This window comes from Plecotus auritus (genome assembly GCF_963455305.1).
Source record: "Plecotus auritus genome assembly, chromosome: 11".
Lineage (NCBI taxonomy): Eukaryota > Metazoa > Chordata > Mammalia > Chiroptera > Vespertilionidae > Plecotus > Plecotus auritus.
In genome coordinates this window covers 41,761,400-41,783,555 of record NC_137777.1, presented here as the reverse complement: position 1 = coordinate 41,783,555, position 22,156 = coordinate 41,761,400, and positions in this window count along the sequence as shown.

Genomic DNA, 22,156 nt, shown 5'->3' with positions numbered 1-22,156 from the left:
TCGGACATCCCTCTCACAATCCAGGACTGCTGGCTCCCAACTGCTCGCCTGCCTGCCTTCCTGATTGCCCCTAACCGCTTCTGCCTGCCAGCCTGATCACCCCCTAACCACTCCCCTGCCAGCCTGATTGATGCCTAACTGCTCCCCTGCCAGCCTGTTTGCCCCTAACTGCCCTCCCCTGTAGGCCTGGTCCCCCCAACTGCCCTCCCCTGCAGGCCTGGTCCCCCCCAACTGCTCTCCCCTGCAGGCCCGACTTCCCTCTTCTGCTGGCCTGGTCACCCCTAACTGCCCTCCCCTGCAGGCTTAATCACCCACAACTGCCCTCCCTTGCAGGCCTGGTCCCTCCCAACTGCCCTCCCCTGCTGGCCATCTTGTGGCGGTCATCTTGTGTCCACATGGGGGCAGGATCTTTGACCACATGGGGGCAGCCATCTTGTGTGTTGGAGTGATGGTCAATCTGCATATTACTCTTTTATTAGAAAGGATAGAGTCCTGGTGCATGGGTGGGGGCCAGCTGGTTTGCCCTGAAGGGTGTCCCAGATCAGGGTGGGGGTTCCCTTGGGGCATGGGGCGGCCTGAGCGAGGGGCCTGTGGTGGTTTGCAGACCAGCCACGCCCCCTGGCGACCCAAGCGGAGGCCCTGGTATCTGGGGTTTATTTATCTTCTACAATTGAAACCTTGTAGCCTGGAGCGGAGCCAAGCCTTCTGTTTGCTCTGTGGCGGCAGCCATTTCTGTTGAGATTTATGTATCGTTTATAATTGAAACTTTGTAGCCTTGAGCGGAGGCCTGGGTTGGCCAGGGTGTGCTGAAAGCTTGGCTTCCTCCATCGCCGGGGGCAACTCAAGCCTCCTGCTCTTTCCAGCTCCGGGGCTGCTGCCATTTCTGTTTGGGTTTATGTAACTTCTATCATTGAAACTTTTTAGCCTTGAGTGGAGGCCTAGGCTGGCAAGGGCAGGTGGAAAGCTTGGCTTCCTCCATTGCCGGGGAAACCCAAGCCTCCCTCCTGCTCTCTGTGGCCGTAGCCATCTTGGTTGGGTTTATTTGCATATTCCCTCCTGATTGGCTGGTGGGCATGGCTGGTGGGCGTGGCTTGTGGGTTTAGCAGAGTGATGGTTAATTTACATATTACTCTTTTATTAGATAGGATTCCCCTGCTATATATCTGCTCGTTGGGAACATCAAAATCATAGAAAACAAAATGGATAAATTATGAAATATTTATACAATAAAGCACTAAATAGCAAAGAAAATAAACTGCAGCTTCATGCCACCTCATAAATGAATATTATGGCAATGTTGAACAAAAGAAACAAAACTTGAAACATTTTTAAAGGTAAGTCACTTTCTAAAAATTGAAAAACAGGAAATATAAACTATATTTCTTAAGAATGCAAATCCTTATATGTTCACTAATTTTAAGAGAGAGAGAGGAAAGGGAGGGAAGGAGGGAGGAAGGGAGGAAAGTAGGAAGGGGGAGAGATTGAGAGAGGAGGGGAGAAAGAAACATCTATGTAAGAGAAACATTCATCGGTTGCCTCCTATTCGTGCCCTGACCACAAATCAAACCTGCAATCTTTTTTTTTTTTTTTTTTTTTTTTTGGTGTATGGGATGATGCTTCAACCAATTGAGCCACCTGGCCAGGGAGTGACATTTCTAAACTCTGGAGTCTGTGAATAAGGTAACTGAATTTTAAGATAGTCTCCCTAGTTTTCAACTCGGCCCTGCTTGCAGATGGGATTTGGGGCACCTAGTTTAGCCCTTTCCACCTAGGTGCCCGTGCTGACCAGGTGAAGGTTGCATCTATGGCACATGTATCACTGAACTGCCTCAGCGGGCCCAGCTAAGAAGACAGTGAAACCAGTACGAAGTGTTCCCTCCCCAGCCTGAAACGTCTCGAATAGAGAAAGCTTCTTTTCTCTCTAGTTGCACCTTCACCTGGGCAGTGACTTCTTCAGAGACTCCCCTGCGCAGTGAGATGCTATGGGTGATACCCCGAGTTCCTGCACCTGCGGAGGCTTGTGATGAAGCTGGAGCCCCAGCCAAGTCCATCCCCCTCCCCAGCTTGGCCAGGGCAGCAAGGTCTGAGCACCATTTTCTTGAATCCACAAAGTGCAGTCCTACTTCTATACAAATATTTGCTTTTGCACATAATGCTGTCATAAATGGAGGTTCCCATTTATGATCAAACTTCTCCACAGTCAACTGCACAGTTCTAAAAGCCCATCTGGCCTGCGGTGAGCCCGTAGAAACTATGAAGGTCAAATACCTGCTTAAGCACTGCCAGCTGAAGTCCAAAGCCATAAAACCCCTCCTCCTCTAACAACCTTTCTTTCCCAGATTTGCATCTTGTTTTACAGGTTTCAATGTCTTTTTTGTTTCACATACCAGGTATTGGGAGTAACCGACGGGACTCACAATAAAAACAGACTTTATCTTAGCTCAAGAGCTGAATAAGCTGAGAAATAACACACTAAGTAAGACATAAAACATTACAACCAAGGTCGAGTTGGAGGATGTAGCTTAGTTTGGGGGCCAAATGTATGGCGAAGGGAAGCCAGGTGCAAGGGCAATGCTGACCCTTGGGAGAGCTCTGGGGAATGAGAGGGACTGACACCCCTCTGCTCCCACAGGAACAAGGGTGAAGCTGAGCAAAGTGCATCCTGTTCCTCCTTCCAGAACTATCAGGAGCTAAAAGTAGTAGAACGTGGTGACTGATTACATGGGTTGGGTGAAGGAGGAAAAGTTGAAATGGTGAAGTTCAGGATGTGGTGGGTAACTGACTAGCTGTAATGAAAACATAGCTTATAGGAGGAGCAGACTTAGAGAAACTTTAGTTATGGGGATTTTATGTTGGAGCTCCCTAGGTGGAGATACCCACTAGGCAATTGGATATGTGCTGAGGGGCATAGCCGGGGTCAGGGCTGCTGCTACAGATTAGGAAATCACCAGTATAAATAGGAATTCAAACCCTGGAGCGAATGGGAGAATGTAAAGAATACAGAGGTCAATGGTCAGAAGCAGCAAATGAACAAGAAGCTCATAAAGAACAAAAAAAGAATCACTGGTAAAAAGGAAGGGTAAGGTTGGGAGTGGAGGTCGGCTGAGGGAAAGGGAGCTTTATAAAGAACCAGAGTGATTAGAGAGAATCTGATAGAGAGTTTAACCAGGAAAGAGACTGGGCACTCCTATTGAAAGTTTAATTCTGAGACAGCCTTCTCTGAGCAGATAAACTTGAAGTAGCTGAGTGAGCTTTAACCCACAAGGCAACATTAGTCAGTCTAATATGAGGAGAAACATTCTCACCTGTCAGCCAAGTCACATGTACCATCCAGAACTGTATTCCCTACTATAGTAACTACTACCACACACAGCTGTGGACATGTACTTTGATTCAAAGTTAGTAAAGGTAAGAACTCCGTTCCTCAGCAGCCCTAGATGTTCTAGTAGCACTATGTACAATAGTAGCCATGTTGCATATGGCTAGTGGCTACTATTGGATAGCACAGATATAATAGCACTACCAGGAAGAAAGTTCTATTGGGCAGTATTTATCTACAAAATAATTGATTGGCCTGTCATTGTCCAATAAAGGAGCCATGAGCTAACCAAAATGCAGTTCATCAGTAGGAAAATTATAGATGTAGTCACAGTAATTATGCAGTCCTGCAACACTTCAAAATATAAAATATTGCATTATTGGTATTAGAAGTTTTTGAAGATGCACAGTTACATGGAGCTAATTATAGGAAAGTAGTACTTAGCAGTACTGAATAAGTAGAGGTGAATTTTTTTGTGTTCAGATTCAATAAAATTTGGAAATGCTGCCATCATCTGGGCGATTAGGAAAATGGAACTGAGTCTAAGCATTTGACGTTTGCATTTACTTTCCCCAAATCTGCCAAATGACATAAAACAGCAGATGCCTTTTGTGTATCCAGGGACACTTTGCTTTTAGAGGAAAAAATCTTTCACCATATATAATTCAAACAAACGGTGTAAACTACTTAAATTATTCATTGTTATAAAGTGAGAGGTCAAAGGGCCTTACAATATTGCTTTACTGGGAAAAATAGGTTAAAAAGTTAACATATCTCCTTAAATGTGTGTTTCCTTATAGTAAATTATTCTTCATATTGGAGAATAGTAAGCAATCATCAGTAATAACAATAAAACATTGAAATTAATATCTATCATGGAAATGACATAGAGGAAAAAGGCAGGAATTCACTAAATAGGTCACTTGCTATGGTATTAATACTTTTTTAAATAATTAAACATGGTTACCCAGGAGATACTGGCCAAGTGGAGGATGCTGGCCCGTCTGGTTGACTGTGTGTGGTGCATTGCCCATAGATACTGAAGGCCTGCTTAACAGACAGAAAAGTACAAATGGCCAATTGTCCTTTTGAGATATAAGGAGGAGAGAGAATAGAGAGAAGAGAGAGAGAGAGAGAGAGAGAGAGAGAGAGAGAGAGAGAGGGGGGGGGGGAGGGAGAGACTGAGAGACCAAATAATTAGTCTTGTTGCCTAAGAAATACGAAAGGAAAGTGGTGCTAAAAGCCTGATTCTGAGGATGTCCAGCAGGTGGCAGCGGTGCTGCAGCTAACCTGGGCATGCTCCATGATTGTTATACTAGTAAATGCAACTCAAGAGTCATTTGTGATCAATCTTAACTATCTTTCTTTAAGACAGCAAGCCAGAAGCACAACCTAAATATCTCTGTCTTCAGGAGAAATCTGCTTTCATCCTGGGAATGACTGATTTTAAACATAATTTACAGAAAGCTTCTTTGTAGCATCAGCTTCAAAGATGTTGAACATGGTGTGGTGTGGGGACCAGATAAGAACAGTCTAAACATGAGATAAGTAGATAGTACTTTTCACTCAAGCAGAGGCCATCTGGGGAAAGCAGCTCCCTATTCAAAGAACAACATGTGACTTTGTGAAATAAAAATTGTACATTTAAAAAAATCTTTTATTTTATCCCATGTAAATCAAATTATTGCAGGATTAGTTCATTTTAAAATGCATTTAATAAACTGCATAAAAGGAATGAGAAAACAAAATATGCTCATTACCTAAATATGCACATTTTAATATACTCCTTAAAAAAATAAAGCAAACAAAAAAGAACAGCTCCCTGTTTCTGTGGCTTCATGAAACCCTATACGCTGCGATTTGGAAGCTGTACTCAGCCAATGGGAGTGGGCTCGAGTGAACCCTTCGCTATTGGTGCATGTCACTAATGCACACATAGGCACTTGCCTTAGGCCTGGCAAGTGCTGGAGGATCAAGATCGGAGATGAAGAGCAGATGGGCTACAGGGATGTAGGTGCTGAAACATGTTCATCAGGTCTGGAGCTGACGCAGCTCAGTCACTGTAAGCAAGACATTCGTTTTCAACTCTGGCTGCACAACAGCATCCCCTGGGCTGTTTAAAACTTCAGACCAATCAAATCCAAGGCTCTAGAACAGGGGTGGGCAAACTTTTTGACTCGAGGGCCACAATGGGTTCTTAAACTGGACCGGAGGGCTGGAACAAAAGCATGGATGGAGTGTTTGTGTGAACTAATATAAATTCAAAGTAAAGGAGCAGAGGGGAGAGCAAGAGAACCGGATAGAACAGCCGGATCTGGCCCACAGGCCGTAGTTTGCCCACGGCTGCTCTAGAAGTAGGACTGTGTTTTTAAATTACCAGGTAATACCAAAGTGTAGACAAGGTTAAGAACCAGTGGCTTGGAGTGAAAATCGAAGAAATAGTTGGAGGGAGGCCTGGGGCCAGGCAGGAAGCAGGTAGGAGCATTCAGGCTGGTCAGGTGGTATTTGGGGGAGGTATTTTAAAAAATAAGGTTGATTATTCATTCATTCATTCATTCATTCATTCATTCAATTACTGAATGATTCAATCACATCATGCTGAGCACTGCTTTAAGCATTGAGTGAAAACAAGTAAAAAGGACTGAGGCCTGATAATCAACAGCTGCACAGCCAGACCTTGTAAATTTGTGAGCAGTGTGCTGCCGGGAGGCAGGAAACCATTGCTGCAACGGTGAGGAGGTTGAATGGGGATCAAGGCCAGTTCTGAGCATCGTAGACACACTAACGTTGATTTTATACTGGAGATTAAATGATGTAAAGGTTATTTAAGTGGGGTGGGGTTATTTAAGATTTCTTGAGCAGCCCCTGCCCTGGGCATTCTCAGCTGGTCATGAGGGATGGGGCGCCCAGGCCACACTTTGGAGAAGAAGGACCGGGTTCTGATAAATACCTGATTCACAGACAAGAATGAGCAGAAGGCTGCAGTGAAAGTGTGGAGTCCCAGGGTAAAGAAAGTTCAAGATGCTTCCACTGACGAAATAAGGGATGTTGAACAAAATTAATGTATACAAATGCCCTTGGCTGATAGGAACCCACATACTTTTACATTAAGGAAATTGAGGCTGGTGATCACCCTCAATATCATTTGCCCCTACCTGCATTGTTTACCTTCATCCCACTCCTTCATTCATTCATCAACAAGAAATGCAGTTTACCAGCTGCAGTGATTCAGAGCCTCAGCCCTCAGAGAGCTGACAATGTACGGAGGAAGATTCTGGCACTCCCTCTGCGCCCCCCTCCCCCCCCCGCCCCACACACCCCAGACTCCGCAAATGAGAGGCCTCGACTCCTCTCGACTCCTGTCCAAGACCAACCCTTCCACCTGTGCCTTTGACTCCACCCATGACCTTGACTCGAAACCTTCGGCCTCTTCCAGGAAGGACCTTGTTCAAACTCATCCTCTGTCTTCCCTTTCACTTAAAGTTCCCTTTTTCTATCAGCAGGTAAGAAGAGAAATATGTTTCCATCCTAAAAAGCAAAAAGCTCCAAACCTCTCTCCACCTTTGCTACCAACGGCCACCACCCATTTTTTACTCCTCTTCTCACAATCCAAACTTCTTGAAATCACTACCAATACTTTATTTATTTTTAATTAAAATATGTTTTTTAGTTGATTTTAGAGAGAAAAGAAAGGAGAAACATCACTCAGATGCCTCCTGCACACCCCTACTGGGGACCCAGTCCTTGACTACTGTGGATGAAGCCTGTATGTCCTGACCTAGAATAGAACCAGTGACCTCTTGGTGCATGGGACAATGCTCATCCAACTGAGCCACACTGGCCAGGGCAATACTTTTTATTTCTACTTTCTCATCTTCCATTCACTCTTCAACCCAGCCTAATCTATTTCCCATTCTTGTGACTCAAATACATCCTCTGGACAGCCAAAAGAGAAATTTGCCCAACCTCAAATCTTACCATCTCTTCTATGGTAAAACCTCTGTCACTTAGGATAGAGTTCAGTTCCTGATCAGGGCATAGGAGGCACATGGCCCTCCCTGACTGGCTTTCACTAGCAATGCCTCAGACATAACACTCCAGCAGCCCCGAAATGCAGTGGTTCCCAGCACACACCAAGCCTTTTCTCCTTTCTGTGCTTTTGTTCCTACTGGCTTCACTCCCTGCTATCATAGTATGCAAACACTAATGTTCATAAATGCCTCATGTGGTGCCTAATTCAAATGCATTTCTACTTTGTGTAGAAATCTAACAGGACTTGGTTTCCACGGTAGATTAGAAGCAGTAAAAGGGTTATAAAAGTAGATATGAATAAAGAGCATTAATAATGCTATATACAAAGGCCAAACATCTAAAGTAAGGGCAGAAAAAGAGTCAGAAGCTAATGTAAGATTTCGAAGAGCAATTTTGGGTGATTTAGTGTAGAAACAAATAGTCGTCTATTTTTCTATTGATTCTGGGGTAATGGCTATAATAAATTTCAGAACAGTAATTTATTTCTAAACTAATGAACATTTTTTCAACAGAATTCCAAGATAAACAGCTTTTAAGGTAAGAAGCAAATCATAGATTTTAGTGAGGGAAAAAATTCAGCTCTTTAGATTGATTTAACCTCCAAGGGTTCTAGATAACTGAAATTCTGCTGTCTAATGATTAACTTACTCAGTGTGAACTTAATAATGCTCAATAGATTATTACCTAAATGACTAATGTAAAATAAACTGCCATTGCCTCTAGCTAGTCTAACCTTAGCATGTAGCAAAGCCTCAGTGCGAGGTTGCTTTTTTTAAAAAATTTTTTTAGAGAGATTGGAAGGGAGGGGGAGAGGCAGAGAGAGAAACATCGATGGCCATCAATTGGTTGCCTCTCGCACACACCCCGACCCTGGTCAGGCCTGCAACCAAGATATGTGACCTTGACCAGAATTGAACCCAGAACCCTTCAGTCCATAGGCTGACGCTCTATCCACTGAGCCAAATCAGCTAGGGTTAGCTAGTCTAACCTTTAGGGAAGAATGTGCAATAGAAGAAATTTTACTTTTAATTGTGACAGGATATATAATACAAAAATAACGGGAAATCTAGTGACATATTTTAACCTCATTTTGGTAAAATCTTCTGACTTCTCTTTCTATTTGCATTCATAGAGACCAGCTGGCAAAGACGGAACCTCTGGCCAGTGAATGAGGAACTTATTTTTGAATAGCTAAACCTGGAAGTTTCACTGAGTAACATCCATGCAGACCATATGGTTGTGGGTGTGAAGCTGTCAGGTGATAAAGTCCATGGGAGCAGATCAATGATTGTAGGCGGGATGCCTGTCAGCATGTTTCTGGGCAGCTAAGGAGCCCTGCCAGCTCAGTGTGGCACTGACTCTCTGGGCAGGGCACTACCCTGCTGCACATTAGACAGCAGAGTGGAGGCAGACGGCAAGCGAGCAGGTTCTAAAGCACAAAACCACCCAGAGCAGCCAGCCCACCCAACACACAGCTGAGACCTCGGGGCTGAGGAACAGTGACCTGTACCCAGAGCCAACGAAATCTGCTCTTAAATCCTGACTAAAATATGCCATGTGCAGCAAGGTCTCTGACATCTGACACAGAGCAGCAACCATGCAAGGGCCCTTTACACAAAACAAGAATAGTGGACAAATGGAGACGGGTGGATTGGATCTGGAAGCACAGGGAAGGAGAACACAGACACTTCTCTTAAGCATCCCTGGTGTTATGGGTTGATTGCATCCCTTTCCTCTTCTTCCATCCCCCATAAAAAACCTCATATGTTTAAGTCTCAACCTCCACACCTAAGAATGTGGCCTTATTTGGAAGTAGGGTCACTGCAGACATGGTCAAGATGAGGTCACAATGGAGTAGGGTGAGCCTCTAATTCAATGACTTTCTTCATAAGGGGGAAATTTAGACCCAAAGACAGATGCACACAGGGAGACCACCAGGTGACGAGGAAGGCAGAGGTCAGGGTGAGGTTATCTACAAAATAAGGAATGCCAAAGATGGCTAGCAAACCACCAGAATCCAGGGGAGAGGCATGAGCAGATTCTCCCTCACAATCTTCAGAGGGAACCAGCTCTGCCGACACCTTGATCTTGGACTTCCAGACTCCAAAACTGAGATGAAATAAATTTTTATTACCTAAGCTGCCCAGTTTGTGGCACTTTGTTATGGCAGCCCTAGCCGATTAATACACTATTAAATCAGTTCCTTGGGAAAAATAAAAAATTAACTACAAGAAAACCATTGTGTATATAGCATTTGTAATTTATTCACATAACAGATGACTAGATAGATGGGGAGAAGGGAAAATAAATACATAGGTTTTAATTAATTCTAGTTGTTTTCTTTCTACACACATGTGCCTACCTAAGTATCTGGTCTCCCTCTATAAATTGGTTAACAACACAGAAAACTGCCCATTAATCTCATTCCATTCAGCAAGGGCTGGTCATTCTCAGCTTGTTGCTGTTCTGTAGCAAGTTCTAAGCACTAATTGGCATTCCAGACCAATTAAACAGTGCCTCTCATGAAGCGGTGCTTCAGCCACACTACTGCAGGGGGCACCACAGTCAGATTCAGGACATAATTCTTTCTTGAGCAGTAACTTTGTACAGGGCTCAGTGTGAGACATTTGGGGACGATACAGAAATAATCCTATCTAATAAAAAAGTAATGTGCAAATTAACCATCACTCCGCTACACCCACAAGCCACACCCACCAGCCAATCAGGAGTGAGTATGCAAATTAAGCCCAACCAAGATGGTTGCGGCCACAGAGCGAGCAAGAGGCTTGGGTTTCCCCAGCAATGGAGGAAGCCAAGCTTTCCACACACCCTGGCAGGCTCAGGCCTCCACTCAAGGCTACAAATTTCAATTATAGAAGATAAATAAATCCCAAGAAAAATGGCTACGGCCATGGAACGAGCAGGAGGCTTGTCTCTGCTCCAGGCTACAAAGTTTCAATTATAAAAGATAAATAGCCGAAACCTGTTTGGCTCAGTGGATAGAGTGTCGGCCTGCAGACTGAAAGGTCCCGGGTTCGATTCCGGTCAAGGGCATGTACCTTGGTTGCGGGCACATCCCCAGTGGGAGGTGTGCAGGAGGCAGCTGGTCGATGTTTCTCTCTCATCGATGTTTCTAGCTTTCTATCCCTCTCCCTTCCTCTCTGCGAAATATCAATAAAATATATTAAAAAAAAAAAAAGATAAATAAACCACAGATACCAGGGCTTCTGCTTGGGTCGCCAGGGGGCGTGGCCAGCCTGCAAACCACCTCAGTCCCCTCACCCAGGCCGCCCAACACCCCAAGGGAACCCCCACACTGATCCGGGACACCCTTCAGGGAAAACCAGCTGGCCCCCACCTGTGCACCAGGCCTCTATTCTATCTAATAAAAGAGTAATATGCAAATTGACTGTCACTCCAACACACAAGATGGCTGCCCCCATGTGGTCAAAGATCCTGCCCCCATGTGGACACAAGATGACTGCCACAAGATGGCCAGCAGGGGAGGGCAGTTGGGAGGGACCAAGTCTGCAAGGGAGGGCAGTTGTGGGCGATTAAGCCTGCAGGGGAGGGCAGTTAGGGGTGACCAGGCCAGCAGAGGAGGGAAGTTGGGGGCGACCGGGCCTGCAGGGAAGGGCAGTTAGGGGTGACAAGGCCTGCAGGGGAGGGCAGTTAGGGGCAATCAGGCTGGCAGGGGAGTTGTTAGGGAGTGATCAGGCTGGCAGGCAGAAGTGGTTAAGGGCAATCAGGAAGGCAGGCAGGTGAGCAGTTGGGAGCCAGCAGTCCTGGATTGTGAGAGGGATGTCCAACTGCCCGTTTAGGCCCGATCCTACTAGGCCTCTAGTCCTATAATAAATGGCCACGTACACAGTAGAAAAATACAAATGTGACACAATACAGGAAAAACAGTGTGTTTCAGTCAATAATTAATATTCAGCTTCATTAGATAAATAAGATCTTGCATAAAGTGTACATATACATATCATTACAAATTTCGTGCACTGGGCCTCTAGTTAACTAACAACATGAATAATAACATTAACAACAGGAATATGTATATCAACATATCATGTTAGTAGCTTTTCATTAATAATATCCTGGGCAGAAAAGACCCTAGATTGTAGACCCAAATCACAGGACTCCCTTGATTGTATGATGGGTGTCATGCCTCAAGGTCTGTCAGAGCCTAATGCCAGGTTCCTGCCTCCTCGTACAGAGGCCCTACTCCAGAACATTCACAGAGTGAAGCCCTGTCACCTAGAAATACAAATATATTTATCATCATCTGATCACAATAAATCATTTACCTATACTTCTTCGATTTCTAAGGGGTAATTTTCTCATAATCTCTCAAATGTGTACAGTAGCGCCCCTCCCCCCCCTTGCCACGATTTCCCTTTCTGAGGTTTTAGTTACCCAAGGTCAACTAAGGTCTGAAAATACTAAATGGAAAATTCCAGAAATAAACCTAAGTTTAAAATTACATGCTGTTCTGAGTAGCGTGATGAAATCTTAAGCCAACCTGCTCTGTCCCACCCACGATGTGACTCATCCCTTTGTCCAGCATCTCCATACTATAGATGCTCCCCTCCCGCTAGTCACTTAGTAGCTGCTCGGTCATCAGATCAACTCTCCTGGTCACCCAATACTTGTGTCCAGTTCATCCTTATTTTAATAATGGCCCCAAAGAGCAAGAATAGTGATGCTGCCAAATCAGATATGCCAAAGAGAAGCTGGAAAGTGTACGTATGTATAGTAAAAACATTATACGGGGTTCAGTGCTATCCTTGGTTTCAAGCATTTACTGGAGGTCTTGGAGCATATCCCTTATGGGTAAGGAGGGACTACTGTACTGCTTACCACTACATGTGTTGTGGAAAAATATTTATGTATCTTGGGATAATTTTATTTGTAAATAGTCAATAATTTTTTCCCTACTTACCTGCTTCTATTTTTTCAGTGACTTTCTGAAAGACGTTTTACTAAACACTTTAAATGCCATATCTACTCTCTTGTGTTCAAGAAGCACATGGATCATAAAAACTTCCCCCGTGTGCTGCTTGGACCTTGTTGGAAAAAAAGGGAATTACCTCTCTGTTCCAGGATGAAGATGGTGGCTTTATTATTATTTTAAATATGTTTTTAATGATTTTTTTTATAGTGGAAGGTAGAGGAAGAGAAAGAGGGAGAAAGAGAGAAAGAGAGAGAGAGAGAGACAGACAGACAGACAGACAGACAGACAGACAGACATGACAGGTTGCCTACCTACTGAGGATGGAACCGCAACCTGGTATGTGGCCCAACCGGGAATCGAACCTGCAACCCTTCAGTGCATGGGGATGATGCTCATCCAATTGAGTCACTCCAGCCGGGGCCAAGATGGTGGCTTTTTAAACAGCATTGTTTCACTGCAATTAGAAGTGGCTTCCTGACTTATATGCCAACGAAAACTACTTCAGGAAATAATTTGCTTTGTGGATAGGATGGGAAGAGATGCCAAATAGCAGTCATGAGCTAATATAACTAAGATTCTGATGAAAAGATTATTATTAAGTCTGAGTCCTTTCTTGAGAATACAGGGTTTTGTTATAAATGGGTTACCATAGAATCTTTTCAAATTAACGAGAGCCTCTTATTAGGAGGTATCTGGAATTTGCTTTCTATAAACTTTAAAACATAACCTTGGCACCTGTGATAGTTCTGATTTCTTCAACAAGATAAATTTAGTTACTATACATTCATGGGATGGATTTGAGATGGACATGGAGTGACTCATATGAACACAGTGACTACTGTTGCCTTGAAAAAAGTAGAGAACTACTTGGGAGACATTGAAATCATGAAAATAATTGACCTGGCTTGGGATGCAGTAACTAGAATTTTAAAAATCCACTTTATTCCACCCTCTTCCCATTAAAGGGCACAAATCCTCTTCTCTTTAGTAGAGCCAGCCCTCTTTTCAGTCATTTATTCTAATCTATAAATATCTTTACTAATTCCAAACACATTTATTGCTCATTTAGCATGGATTCAAGTCAAATGCCATAGTAGCCAGTAAATCTTATAGCCAGAAAAGATGGTGGACAAGTAAGTCAAAGAAACATGCTACCCAACAGGAAGCATTGAGAGCCAATAGAGTGTGAGGACTGTGGTGAGCTGAAGACTCTAAGCTAGCTGCCTGTGTCTTGGCGTCATCACCATGCAGGAATGCTGGCCCAGGTGGGTGTCCTGATTTTGATGTTAAATTGTACACCTGTGCAAGTTGAACCACACACTTCTGTGGGCTCAGTATAGACTATGGGTCCTGGTTTATGACCTCAAGGCCTGGTGCTCATTCTGCATAGTGTTGAAGGATTATCTATTCCTTGCTCTCAAAGGGGTTACAATCCTTGAGTAAAATGAGATAATAAAGGTGGAAAGAATTCTATGGACACAGAGAAAACAGAATCTTTAGCCTGAGTGGGCTTGGAGAGGGGGAAGGGATGGGTGGAGTTGGTTGGGAAAAGAAGGCTTCAGGAGGATGATCCACCTTATCCTGAATGATGACTGGGGGTGGCCAGACATGGAAGGGGACACAGGTGTGCCCGAGGTGGAGAGAAGCCAAAGGATGTAGAAGTGGTTCTCTGTGCCCTGGGGATAAGCGGGGTGGTGAGAAGTTGAAGCTGTGGCTGGAGAGATAGGTTGAGGTTAAAAGACATGTGAATCAACCAGTAACCACCTCATCTGAAAGGACAGAAACAGGTTTTGTGGCACTGTATGCTAGGTGTCTGTGATAAATATTACAATTAGTAGGAACTATACCATCACCAGGAATTGAGTCTGTTTCATACTTCTGGGATATGCAAATGTCTTCTGTAAAGAATACATAAATTGATCAAGTGGAAAGGGCAAATAATCTGGAATCAGAAGGTCTGGATTTGAATCCTGACTTGACTGACTTCTGGCAATGTCTTGGAGTGGAGTTTCTGGGATACAACCCTTCAAAGTCATTTGCCCTTTCATGCCAAAATCACTTTGCAAGAAAACATTCTTTGGCTGATTCTGAGACTTTAACTTTGAGATACCAAGTTAACTGATGAAATTTCACAATAGAGCACTGTGAACTTTAAGCTCTTGATATATGTTTAAAATATGTGTTGTGGTTGTTTTAAAGGATTATTTTTCCTCGGAGTGCTCAAGAATTTAATTGTCTGGTCTCCCTTTATCTTGTTGGGTAGCCTTTCCCTAAAACCTGGTCCTCCTCTTGGTGGCCAGGCATTGCAGGTAGGAGGTGGGACAATGGCCTGGTGGGTCTGTAAGAGGGGCCCAAGAGCCAGATCACTGGGACTCAGAGGCTCATGCAGCTGTTCCCCTTGCCCTGTCCCTCTAAGAAAGTTCTGTCCTTCTTCTGGCCAGATAAAATAACTGGACGTTTCAAGAACCTGTATTTTGGGGGGACATTTGGCTTCCCTATATCTACTACCATCCCTTTCTCCTCTATTGGGATGCAGTGAAACTGGCCGAGAATCCATTTCTTCCCCTTTGCCCAGGAATTCTCCCTCTTCTTACAATTGGGTTCTGGGAGGCCAGGAGCCAAAATAAAAGCTTATTTGCAGTTTCATACATACTCTGTAAAATGTATGTCTGTATAAATAACCCACTATAAGAAAATAAATGTGCTTTATTTTAAAATTAGTCTTTAATCAAGTCAATGCAGGCCAGTCAACTAATTACTCTGGGTTTTAGAATACTTCCATACATTAGAGCTAAAAGCCACAATGCTTAATACTAGGTCAGTGGTCAGCAAACTGCAGCTCGCGAGTCACATGCGGGTCTTTGGCCCCTTGAGTGTGGCTCTTCCACAAAATACCACGTGCGGGCACACACGTAGAGTGCGAATGAAACTTCGTGGCCCATGCGCAGAAGTCGGTTTTCGGCTCTCAAAAGAAATTTCAATCGTTGTACTGCTGATATTTGGCTCGGTTGACTAATGAGTTTGCCGACCACTGTACTAGGTAGTGTCTCAGGTTCCTTATAGCTCTAATTTCTTCATATTTACAAATATCAGTTTATGCGGGCATAAAACTTATCACTGTGCACAGCTCAAGGCTTAGCTATTATTTCTTTTATTCCTCTTTCCCTTCCTACGTAATGGAAATGTTTTTGACATGGAAATTTAACAATTATGTGGAGTGTTGATTGAATTTTCTCAATTTGTCAGGACAAGATCTGTGATGTATGTTCTTGGGTGTTTAAATTTCTCAGGAAATGTCAGTTAGCACTTGGTGATTACCTTTGGTATATACAGGTTATTATATTACTTCTATTTCAAATATCCATGTTTACTATTTCCTGTCTTCTTATATAAAAAATAATTTGCTATAAAGAGAGACAGAGGATTTAGAAGTCAGTTGGGTGGCAACCATCACTGGCTCCAGAAGTTGGTGGAGACATTTGTTTTCAGTTGGGAAGTAAGAACCACGTTAATTACTGTAAGAGGGCCTTCATTTTGGCAGAAGTCAATAGTATATTCTAATATAATATCCTAATGTTTTTTAAAAAAATTATCAAAATTGTACATGTTTTAAACAAATAAAATAGTTTTGAATGCCTTAAAAAATAGTCTTGCCCTGGCCAGTGTGGCTCATTTGGTTGAGTACTGTCCATGCACCAAAAGGACACTGATTCAATTCCTGGTCAGGGCACATGCCCAGGTTGTGAGTTCAACAAGAGGCAACTGACTGATGTATCCTTCTCATATCGACCTTTCTCTTTCTCACTTTCCCTTCCTCTCTCTCTGAAATAAAGAAAAAGATATTAAAAATAGTCTTATACATACTACCACTATTTTCTATCCCACAAAGGCAACAATTTTAATCTAATTATTTTGATAGTTATCTCTATATCTCAAAAAATAATATTGTTCTTGGTTGAATTATTAATGTTTCAATTTTAGTCCTCCACTGAAAATAGAATATAGGCATCAGCTGTTTTTCACTTTCTTATCATGCACACACAAGCACACTTCCTAAAACTTTGTCATTACTTTACATTAGTATTATGATGTAAATGCTCTTGAAAGCTGAACATTTTAATATATAGTAATCATTTTTCCTGTTCTATATGCTTTATTTTCACTGGAATAAACAAGTGTCTATTTTTCTATGTATTTATTACTTATTTAACCCCCTTTAGTTATGTAAATCTCCTCTCAGTATGTTCAAACACTTATAGAGATTCTACCACTTTTATCTTCATGAATAAGACTCTCTCAGAGGCTTCTGACCTGCTTTAGTCTGGATGGTTTTTCCTTGGTCTTACAGCAAGAAAGAAATCTCCTTCCATCATCATCTTGGTGGTTACCTTCATCTCTCCTCCTGACCTGAATCTCTTACATCCTGAGTTCCATGCCTTCTTTTTCTATCTAATCCCTTGATATGACATGACACGTCCTCTTTTAGCTTTGTTAAATAGAAAGCACAGGGGTTAAGAGCTTTCTATTCCATCTGAATACTTCTTAGATAGTTGTTCTGGGTATAAAATGTTAGTTTGGTGGTAAACTTTCATAATTTTGAAGGTGTTAATCCATTATCTTCTATCTTCCAATGTTGCTATTGAAAAGTCTATATTAATTTTTAAAAAATCATTTCTCTTTCTTTTTATAAACATCATTTTGATTTCTTTTCTCATTTACAAGTTTGTTTTTCTGCAGTGTTGCTGCACTTGTACATATTATGCTGGGCACCTGGTAAATCCTTTTATCTGGAAACTCATATCTTGAAATTTTCTTGAATTATTTCCTCCCTTGCATTATCTCTGTTCCTTTTTATAGAAGTCCAAATATCTGGATGTCTTCTAGTTACCTTATCTTCTTGCTATTTTCCATCTACTTCTCTGTTTGCCCTACTTTCTGTAAGGTTTTCTTCAATATTATTTTCTAAATTTTTATTTAATTTTGAAAATTTCTGAAATTATCTTTTATATATTATTCTAAGATTTTTTTCTCTAAATATTCTTTTATATGTTATTCTAAGATTTTTTCCAAGGATGTGATATCTTCCCTTCTGTCTTTATGATATTAATGTTAGTCTTTTCTTTCTTTAAAAAAAAATTTTCTTCCCTCTCTCTTATCTCTATGCCTTACTTTTTTTCCCTACTTGTTCCTTTTCCTTCTATCTTTCAATTTAGAATATTTTCTTAAATGCTTGGTGGTTCTTGGCTGTCCACTGATATAGAAAAGCAGAGCAATAAACAGCTGATGAACTCTGCATGCACACTGGAATGCTTGTTGAGTAATACAATTACCCACTAGAGAGCCTTAAAGAGTAAATCTCATGGCCGAGCCAAGGGAACATTTAATATTTCTCAGGGACCTCAATAAGTGCTAACAACCAAAATAAACAACCTGGTTATATACTCACCCAGGACAGAAATGTCCAGTCATCTGGCTCCTGCCCTGCTATATGATATTACATATATCTTTAGCACTCTAGAGAAACTAATATGAAAAATAATAAATAAAACATTGTTTCACACCTAAGATTTTCTTAATATTATAATCCATTTATTTCACTTTAAAAAATTGTGGTAAAATACACATTATATAAAATTTCCCACCTTAACCATTTTTACATTTACAGCTTAGTAATAAGTGCATTCACATTGTGGTGCAACCAATCTCCTGAACTCTTTTCATTTTGCAAAACTGAAACAGTACACCAATGAAACAACTCCCCAAACCTCCTCCCTGAGCCCACCATTCTACTTTCTATCTCTATGAATTTGATTATTATAGGTACCTCATATAAATGGAATTATACAATTGATATCTTTGTGACTGGCTTATTTAAGTTAATATCATGTCTGCAAGGTTAGTCAATATTATAAACTAGAGGCCTAGTGCACATAATTCGTGCATGGGTGCAGACCCTAGGCCTGGCCAGTGATCGAAGCGCAAGCGTCTGGCATGGAAGGGCAGGACCCAGCTGACCTCTGGGCCCTGGGCAGCACCTGGGCCCCCAGGCCCCTGTGCACCTCCCTCCGCCTGAGTCATCGGGCTGCCGCTGCCAGTCGCCATCTGCAAGGTAATCAGTGGAGCAATCGGGCCCCGCTTGCACCCGCCTTGGCCTGGCGCCACCTGATCACCTGCTCCACCATCTCACCATGGTGCCGCTCTCATCGGGGCCAGCAGCGCCTCCACTGCTGCCCACTGCCAGTGCTGCATCGCCGACACCCACCATGTTCCGCCCCCTGGTGGTCAGCGTACATCATAGCAAGTGGTCAAACTCCCAGTTGAACTCCTGGTCAAGGGGTCAATTTGCATATTAGGCTTTTATTATATAGGATGTATCAGAATGTCCTTGTTTTTGGAGGTTTAATAATATTCCATTGTATGTATACACCACATTTTGATTAAACAGTCATCAGTCAATAAACACTTGGGTTGCTTTCACCTCTTGGCTATTGTGAATAATGCTGCTATGGACATAAACATGGGTGTATGATATAATCCTTTTCAATTAATTCTGCTTTTGCTCAGAACCTTCTTCAAAGGTCTCCAAATTTCTTCCCATCAGTGTTTTGTTTAAAATTTCTCTTTCTTCTCCATTCTCTCCTCACAATTTCTCTGTAGCTTTCATGGTGCTCAGTTTCAAAAAGTATATTAATGTCCATGAAAGCTCAGTAGATTCTAAATAACAACCCTGATGGGCTGTAATAAAGTTTTTACCCGTCCTCAGCAAAATGAAAAGAGGACCCTATATAATCAGGGTGTTAAAAAATATCATAAAACAGCCCTGACCAGTGTGGCTCAGTTGGTTAAGCATTGTCATGTGTACTGAGAGGTTGCAGGTTCGATTCCCAGTCAGAGCACATATCTGGATTGCAGGTTTGATCCCCAGTCAGGGCATGTGCAGAAGGCAAGTGATCAGTATTTCTCTCTAACATCAATGCTCTCATTCTCTCCCTTTCTATATCTAAGCATGTCCTTGAGTGAGGATTAAACATATTATAAAACAAAATCTATTCCATTCTATTATCTACAAGTATGACTCACTTCAAATTTTGGTGCTAAACATTGTTTCATGAAGACATGCTGATAATTGTTTTGATTAATACTCTTACTGGGGCATTAAAGTTGGAAATATTCCAAAAAGTTGGAAATATTAAAAAAAATAATAGAATTCTTTACATGTGATAAGAGTCACCGTAACATGAGCTGGGTGTGGTTCATTTTCCTAGAGTAGCTTCCTGGTCCGTTTAATATGTGTCATTGCCTCAGTTATTTAGCATGACACTATGACCGCTCTACACAAGTAGCAGCATAACACATGAATATGAAAGACATGTGGATGTCACAAAAAATATTTAACTCAGATTTTATAAAGATTTTTTTAGTTATGATCTTTAAAAATAACCTATTTTCTTAATTATGATATTCCTGAACTCTGTCCTAAGAACATAGCTTTAAACTTCTGCAAAAAAGGGGAAAAGCCTTTTATTCTCAATTTTTCCTAATGTAATCTAATTTACATGACTGCATGTCTGAATGAGGAGTCTTTCTATCTAAAATTTGATAAGAAATTGTATCTGAGAAAAGCTTAAGTTGAGATTTCAATAAAAAGTTGGATCTGAGAGCAAGGTGGACTTAGAGAACACTTTCTAATGGGCTTAATTGTTCCTGGTGCCACATTCCGAGAAGAAAACAGCCTGAAAATGATCTGGATCCAAGGAAGGAAGGGGGATGCTCTGGAAAATCTAATGGGTTTTAAAAGCCACATCATCTTCATCCAGTGAGTAACCTGATGGGCAGCATTAAGCAGCTGGAAGATGGAAAGTGCTCTCTGAGAGTACAATTTTAATATTATTAAGCTTCTCACAGTGACTTGAAGTTTCTTGTTCAGAAAAGTGCTGAAGAAACCTCGGCCCTGTTGAATTAGAATAATGTGAGGCCTGGAGTGGGGGCAGCAACAGTAATTGGAAGCTGATACCGCAGAGACATAGGAAAGGGTTCACCTTACAGAGTTTAACAGCAATAATTTAGGAGGGAGAAGAGATTTCTTAAGGTCAGCTGAGACGAGAATGGGATCCTCAGAAGTTGTTTGACTAATCCCAAGAACAGCAGCAATTATAGCACTGTGAACTGCTGTTTGTACATTTTGTCACTTGATACAAATCGGGTCTTCTAAGACCCTAAAAGAAAAAGTACCTTCTTGATATATTAAATTATCTTCCAATGTCTTTTTTTTTTTTAAATATATTTTATTGATTTTTTACAGAGAGGAAGGGAGAGGGATAGAGAGCCAGAAACATCGATGAGAGAGAAACATCGATCAGCTGCCTCCTGCACACCTCCCACTGGAGATGTGCCCGCAACCAAGGTACATGCCCTTGACTGGAATCGAACCCGGGACCCTTCAGTCCGCAGGCCGACGCTCTATCCACTGAGCCAAACCGGTTTCGGCAATCTTCCAATGTCTTAGAAGAAAGTATATATACTTTAATGAAAAAGCACTCTTCAATGGTGTAGAATAAGGACATTCCTTATGCAGGTGAAATACAATGACTCTTGTAGTGTGAACAGGCCCGGTCACTGGAGAGATCCCTGGAATGTGACAGTCAGAGCTGCAGACCCTGCCTCCTGGCCTTTGTCTTTTTTATACCCATCCCAAGAGACTGTCTCCTGGCCTGGCTTCTTAAAATTCCCTGTCCCTTCTTTAAAGTACTAGGCCCTAGGAACACCAAACCCTTTCTTTTTTTTCCCCTCCAAAGCCCATTAAAGGAGTCTAACCTTTTCACAAAGAATATTACTTAAAAGAGGCTGGGAAAAAAGGCATATTTAAGAATATATATCTTTGCATGAGATATTTCTATGCAAGGCCAAGGCAAGCATAACCAATATAGAATCCTCACTTTGGATTCCTGGTTCCCGGAATAGTTCTTATTTGTCATTATTTTGCCACTTAATGGGATTTTGTTTGTCTTTCCATCTTGTCCTTTTCTTGGAAACTATTAAAAATCCCCATTTAGAGCTGTAATTCAATAAAACAAAATAATCAAACTCTCCTGGTTCAAACTTCTAAGACACCCTCAGGTCCCTGCCACCCAGTTCCAGATTCCTATGTTTCCAGTTGCAGGTCAAGGTTGACACCTTGGAGCCTCAGGGAATGACCCAGCCCATCACCAACTCAAGGCACATCCTGGGAACTCTATGACAATTCACTGGGGTTAATCCTTCCTCCCCAGAGTATGGTATCCCCAAAATACAAGATACAATATACATATATATATATATATATATAATATATATATACAATATATATATACAATATATATATAATATTACTATACATTATATAGTAATATTATATACTATAATATTACTATATAATATATAGTAATATTATAGTATACTAACATCAATGTGATATTAGTATACTATAATATTACATATTTTATTGCTTAAGTGCACTAGGAACTGATTTGTGACATGTGCCCTGTGAAGGTACATACATGGGCTGATGGAGATCTTAGCAAAGTGCTGCAGAATACTGCCCTTGGACCTTGTATCTGTACATGTTCTCAGTTGCAGAGAACAGAATTTATTCAACCTAATTTAAGCAGAAGGGATGTGTTTAAGGGTGTTAGGTTGTTATGTTACCTCTCTAAGTGTCATAGATGCACACTTGGCTACTACACAGGCTTAGTGGAAAGAGGGGCAGGGGAATCCCCAATAAATAACTTCAGTTTTGTTCTTACCTTTACATCTGTTGAACATCAAATGCATAAGGACCCATTTACCACATTAAAGGTAGTGCAGGTGATTTT